This window comes from Ambystoma mexicanum, chromosome 10, assembly GCF_040938575.1.
Source record: "Ambystoma mexicanum isolate Mex_15411 chromosome 10, UKY_AmexF1_1, whole genome shotgun sequence".
In the NCBI taxonomy this organism is placed as follows: Eukaryota; Metazoa; Chordata; class Amphibia; order Caudata; family Ambystomatidae; genus Ambystoma; species Ambystoma mexicanum.
The window spans coordinates 1,619,337,234-1,619,344,292 of NC_090932.1; the positions used below are offsets into that span (position 1 = coordinate 1,619,337,234).

Here is a 7,059-nt window from a genome sequence, read left to right on the forward strand (position 1 = left end):
GTCCCTTACTCTGTATTTTTTTTTAAGTCCCCCGCTTCCAATGTCCTGGAAGCGGGGGACAACCCCACAACCCCTGTTCCCATTATAGCGAGCAAGATGAGCGAGGGACACGTCCACATCCCCCGTTCACCTTGTTTGCTAAAATGGAACCATATGGCCCATTTGACTGAATTTTTGGTTGTACGATCATTTTGTACAGCCTAAATTCATTCAAATGGGCCATATGGTCAAAATAATTCAGTCAAATTGGCCAATACCGTCAACAGTGTCCTCCATTTTTGACTTGAAGAAGTGCCTGTGGTCTGAAACATGTTAACATTTGGAGCGCTAATGCAGAAAACACCATTTATGATGGACAATTACTGGATTTCAGAGGGGGAGGCTCATTTCATACACTTCCAACAGCAGCACAGCAATTTCTGTAGCCCCAGCTCTGTCTGAGAAGATGGCGCAGTCTGTGACTAAAGTCCTATGCTCCATATCATATGGCAACTTGATGGATAAACATATTGGCTCAAAGTCCTATCCTCTGTGTCTGGTGCTGCAAGGTGTTGGAGATGGAAAATGGGCTGAGTTGTCTCGAACTAAAAGAATCAAGAATTGCCCAGAGCCGGGATCATCAACGATGCTTGTTCTTGACTGCAGAACCTGAAGTTTGCTGTTAATGACATTGACAACAAATCCATTGATTGAAATGACGATGATTACCTTGGAGGACTGAAATGCACATTGCCCTCCCCCCAGACCCCCCCCCCCATAGTGTCCAGTCGAAAACTCATTAGACGTTTGGAGCTGCCGAAGGGAAAGCCTGCAGGCCGGGGCCTAATTACTATTCCTGCAGAGGAAATGGAAGATACCAGGATTGTTGTTTTGGAAATTGAAGCCTGGAACCTAGATTAGATAGACTTCCTTGGCAAATCTGATACTTTGTTTGGAGTTCTTCTGATGATGTACATATCTAAGGTGAAGTATGGGAGGATAGCTCAGGGGCAACGTGCTCGTCAGAGCCACACCGGTTCGATCCCCGGGTCGGCGCTTAGAAACCTCTGGGTATCATATCATAACATATCATTGAGAACAGCCTTGGCCCATGCTGGTGGAGGTTCAGTGTTCCACTGCATACATTTTGCAGTGCAGACTTCAATGAAGCTATCAAGGTTACGGTTAGTGATTTGGATGACGGAAACAGCTCAGATTTGATAGGCGAATTTGCATGCACCACCGCCAAGCTCCTCATAGCCAAAGACCAAGTGGTTGAGCTTGACTGTATTCACCCAGAGAAGAGAAGACGCAGAAGGAAGAAAGCTATACAGAGTCTGGATCTTCTCGAGGGAAATCCTGCAGGATAAGGACAGAACACGCATTCTTGGATTGTGTCCTAGGCGGCTGCCAGATCCATTTCACAATGGGCACAGATTTCACTGGTTCTAATGGAGATCCCTAGTCACCCTTCATTTCATTAGTGCAAATGGAGTCAGCGACTAACCGACTGCCCTCTGGTGTGTGGGCAACGTGGTCCGGGATTATGACACTGGTAAACAGTTCCCTGCGTCTGGATCTGGGGCAGGCATCTCACGAATTGACTTTAAACTTCAATGGAACCAATCCTTATTGTCCTGGTGTTCAAGACAATGTGGAGGTTTACAGACAGGCCTTACCACAAGTCGGTTTGTACCGACCAACCAATTTCTCTTCCATAATAAAATTTAAAAAGTATTTTGACATCTCTTATGTTATCAAAGTATCACAGTAAAGCAGGCGGTATGCACAGAGGGGCCGCCTTCTAGACGTCACAGGCTGGCAAAGAGGTGCCTCGCGTTGCAAGGGATGAGGGCACCCCATTAGCTATGAGTTTAAGAGGCATGACCTTTAGGAATGATTTTTTGGTATTCATTTAGGGGTTTTGTGTAGCAGCCCCATGTTTAATCCTGGGCATTTCTGAGTTCGATAAAGCTGCAGATATCAATTTGTTTTTCATATAGCGCTTTTACTAGGACATATTTACCTACATTACTATTATTACCCACGCGAAATCGGTACTCATTTATTGGAAGGATGAAATGCGAAGATGGCTTTGTCAGGATTCGAACCTACAACCTGCAGATCAAACACAGATCACAGCATTAGGCGTTTAACCTGCTGAGCAATGTAATGGCCTTTATTGCTGGTATGAACGCTTGCTCTTTTAGATGAGGGACTTGGGTTTCGAGCCCCTAGGTTCGAGGCCCCTGAAAGAGGGGTAAACAGAAACCGTTTCAGGTCCTTGCCCAGGATCAGGGGGCCTGGGAAGCGGAGTTTGGGTGGGGTCTGAAGCATTCCAGAAAAGAAGGCCCCGTCCTGCTAGGGCAAGTGCGATGGACTGGCAATAACATCACCCTTTGTTGCTGGCAGCACTGCTCTGACAGCCCAGTTTGAACCTATAACTGACATATCTGCTGTGTTACTGGTGTTATTACGGGCACACGTGGCGCTTTCGGGCCTACCAGTCCTTATTGGCAATATGGAAATCCGCCCTGCAACCCATCCCCTCGGCCACAAGCGCAATCTTTTCAGCTAATTTGCATACCCACAATGCATTGTTTTTGGCTCTGGACTTCCAGGATTGGCTTCTTAGTGAGCTGTGTCAAGTGTGCATTGCTGACTAAAATGGCCCATTCCACTCTTCTATTACAGGTAGAAAGGTTTCTTTTTTCTTGCATTTTTAAACCCACTATAAAATTGATGGTGTTTACAACGCCTTGGAGAAGACTCCCAAAAAAAGCTGTTGGTTCATTAAGAGAAATCTTGAGAGAAGATGTAAGTGCAAAGCAGAATATAAAATATCAGAACATACTATGTTACATGGCTGCGACAGGGAAATGGGGTAGCTTCAGCAGACAGGTATGTAATATGACAGAGGGCGCAAATTGTCACATCTTCTGATGGACGTCACCCAGAGAAAGAAGAGGAAGAGACCCTACGAAAATCTAAATGATTAGTCATGGATTACACATTTATTCACCATTAATAGAGCAGGTTCTAGAATATCCCTGTACAGTATCCTCAAAGTAAACCGTATAAATGTAAACAAGCATTGGCAAAGCCAACAGTTTTAGCTTTTCTCTCAGCAAATACATTCCCCCATTTACATGTTTTTAACACTACAACTTGGAGACATTGCAATTTTCCACAAATTGGCATATTAAAATGAATATCATGTTACCACTGGTCTTTACATCTTCTTTACAAAGTGATAAACACCTGTAACTACAAGTCTACATCTTGTTATGCAGTAGTTAAAATGAATGAGAGAAGTTAAGTGCTTAGGAGCTTTCGGCCGCTGCGAGGCTTCAGGCGTAACTGGCGCTCACGGAAAAAACAGGAGTCAGGCGTTCTCCAGCTATGCCCCTGCCTGCTGGAACACCATGCCCTGGCAACCAGGCACACACGAACCCTCTTGCAGTGCAGGAAGGAATGCAAGACCATGCGCTTCAGTCAATACCTGGGTACAAGCCATGCTCTATGAGTTCCTGCACCACACTGCACCCCCCTGGCCGGAATACCCCATGCCGTATATTGTAAAGCCCCCTCTCCTTACCACTTATGTTACCCTCCATGACATGCACCGTACGTACTCTGTTGCTTCCCAGCTATGTGTGCACTAGGTAAGACCCCAGATACAAGACTTTCATTCGGGCTTTGTGCTGGGATGCTGTAATCTTGAGAATTCAAGTGTCAGAAGTTACACTAGATTTCCGGTATGTTTATTACACCAGAAGCTCTACAATATCTGCAATTAACACATTTCATTAGGACCCAGGCGTTAAGGGGTTTACGGTGGCGTAAACAGCGCCGACCCTTACCGCCTGATTCCGAGGTCCCTTAGCGCCATGGTGGATTTAACACCTGCTTTTAGCAGGTGTTACAATCCATGGCGCTAAGGGACCATGTTGTTAATTACGCCACTGTCATTTACGGTGGCGTAATTAACGCCTTCCCCACTCCCATTATGCCCTATGGGGCAAAAATGGGAATGGGGAAGGGTAAATGGGGATTGGGGACTTACCGCCCCGCCGACCTCGGAATGGGGCGGTAAGTCCGCCAACCACCATGGCGTAAACGTAGTTTACGCCATGGTGGTAAAGGTACGACCCAGGCGGTAACTTACCGCCTGGGTCGTAATGAGGCCCATTAACTTTGAGGCACCTACTTTTGCAGACAGAAATGTCTTTCTTTAATTCACTTTAATGTGACCGAATTTAGATAAGTGGCAGATGCATAGCTGCAATCAAGGGAGTAAACATGGATTTTAAAACACCTTGATGTAACAAAAATGTTTGTAAACACATATAGTTTGCCACTGGTGATGGTATTGGCGTATACGTAGTCCTCCCCAAATGCCAGAAAAACGTGTTGAATCCTCCTACGCATTACATAACAATGTTTTTTTTTCTACTACAGATGGTTAGTACTATCCGTTTGAGTTAGAACTAAAAACTAGCTGTAGCATTACAGGTGTTCTAGTATAAATCCGGAGCACACTGTAATTATCTATCTGTCTATCGATATCTGCCCACCTTTCTGTCTATCTATCTATCATTCCATCTATCTAATTTGTTAGACAATCCACCATATAATAGATATGCATCTGCCTGCAATATCCATATAAAAGCCTTGCAATCAGTCAGGTGACATGACAACTGAGCTGGTATAAGAAAATGACATCACAACCGTTCTGCAATCAATTATTGCATTTCGTTGTGACGTCACAATGCCTGCTGCTTAAGCCTTGTAAACATCAGGGGATATCCTCATTTTATCCTGAAGGAAGAGGGACTTCCTGTGGTGCAATTGTCCCTTCATGATTCCAAATGAGAGTTACACCCGCAGCCAGGCCCATTTCATGGCCCGAGCGGGGTGGGCAACTGCCCGGGGCGCTGAAGGTAAATATCTCAGGAGGCGGGCACAGGAAGGGGTCCAGCCGGCTGACTGCTCTCTGTTGACTTGTAGTTGACTGCAATGAGTTTGGAATATGCAAACAAAGGAATGCATATTCCAAATGCACCGTGTGTGTGAGGAATTCTACCATCCGCACTGGGAGTGTGCACTCGCCTGAGCTTTTTAATAAAAACCAAAAAAAATGAAAATAAATAATGGGAGATCAACCTCTGAAAATGAGTGAGGCCATTCCACACACATATTCCCTGCTCACTGCATGAAACGAATAGTCATGTGTATTCCGGGACGGCACAGCCTACAGGCGGCGTCCTCCCCTGTCATGTTCTTCTGGAATGTGACAGCCAGGGGTACATCAAACCATGGGCAGCCCAATTAAAATATGAAAGGCTCCATCGATCTATCTTACTAGTGTCTCAAATGCTGGTGGCAGAGCATAATAATGAGAAATAATTAAGGCAAGCCAGTGGAGGGGCTTGATCACAGGACAGACAAGAGGAAGGCAGGGCTAACACCCCTTTGGTATGAAATTTGTCAACTTGTAGTTAGTTCCCACCCCTCAGTATGAAAGGCAGTTAATGTCATGTTTGGGTCCATTATTTACTGCAGAGCAGACCCCTTTCAGAAGGTAGAAGTATGTGATTTAGGGTAGACAGGAAGTCTGCTGTCATCACAAACTTCAAGGGAGACCTGTGCGTTTATCAAGAGCCACAGAGGGCTCAGTTAACCAGAGAGACACGTTGATCTACAACAGACCAGAAGATGGGTGGGACCTAGGAGTATATGTTGTCACCCCTCACCTTTCCTGTTGTAAAGCACTCTGGTTCTAACCTCACACATAACAGAAGATTGTTGGTGGAGACCCAGAATTGGTTCATTAAGGTAGGCTTAGCCTGCACCAATCACTGGGCCCATTTGGCTTTAAAGAGGGTTGAACCCCTCACTTAGCAGATCATCTGAAGACTTTGCAAGGAGTAACAAGAAGGACTCATTTGGACCTTGGCTGAAGGTACAGTCTACCTTACAGCATCCGTCTGTAAAGGAAGGCCAGGATTTCCAAGAGGGAAGCAAGATCCCTCCCCTAAACATCTCCCAGGGAACAGAGATACCGGACTCAGAGGACCCATCCAGCAGCTCCAGAACCAGCCCAACCAGCACACAGCGTGCCCTGCTAGGTTCTGCCAGCAAACCTCCTAGGTGGGAGGTGCCAGAGAGTCTCTGAACAAAGGACAATGCCATTGCCTGCAAACACTCTCCTCAGCTTTGGGACCGTCCGCCCTCTGAAAGGACGCCACGAGCCCTGCGAAGAAGCTAGGAGAAGTGCCACACAAGCATCAACCAGCGTCCATCTTTTAAGGACTTTTTTTGAGGCAGTCGAGCCCTCGAACCGTGACTGGCTGCACCACTGACTGTTGTCACGCTGCAGTCACTCAAGCCATCCAAGATGCCTCGATAAGCATTCCAGTTCCGCCAACACAGTGGGCCTCATTACGACCCAGTAGTTAAGGCTTAACGCTGTCATTAACCCTTAACGCCTATTCTGATTTTAACGGCTGCTTTTAGCCGTTCTCCATGGCGCTAACCTGCCATGATGCTAATTACGCCACCGTAATTTACGGTGGTGTAATTAGCGCCTTCCCCACTCCCATTATGCCCTATGGGGCAAAAATGGGAATGGGGAAGGGAAAATGGGAAATGGGGATTTACCGCCCCACTCACCTTGGAATGGGGTGGTAAATCCCCCATCCACCATGGTGTAAACATAGTTTACACCATGGTGGTAAAGTTGGCGCAATTAGCGCCTGGGTTGTAATGACCCCCAGTGACAGCGATTCTTGACCCCGACCCACCATGTAGACCAGCCTGCACCCGTCCATCCAGCCTCGCTTGCCGAACTGCCTGCCGCCTGATACTCGCAGCTGTCTCCTATCTTGAACTCTGTCGCAGGAGCTGCAAAGCATCCTGGAACCGGTTTGATGCTGTTGGGCATCAAGAACATCTCAAGCACCAGGTACATTGTAGTTCTGTCCCCCTGGTCCATTTACGACCCCCTGCTGTCTTGGTGCTGAAACCAAAAAACCTTGAACAGTTAAGACTGATTGCTTTACCGATTACCCTCCTGTC

General features: G+C 46.6%; 1 pseudogene; it reads left to right on the forward strand.

Moving 5' to 3' along the window:
- The first annotated feature begins 445 nt into the window (after positions 1-445).
- LOC138493076 (copine-1 pseudogene) lies at positions 446-1,753 on the forward strand (annotated as a pseudogene).
- Positions 1,754-7,059: the final 5,306 nt, after the last annotated feature.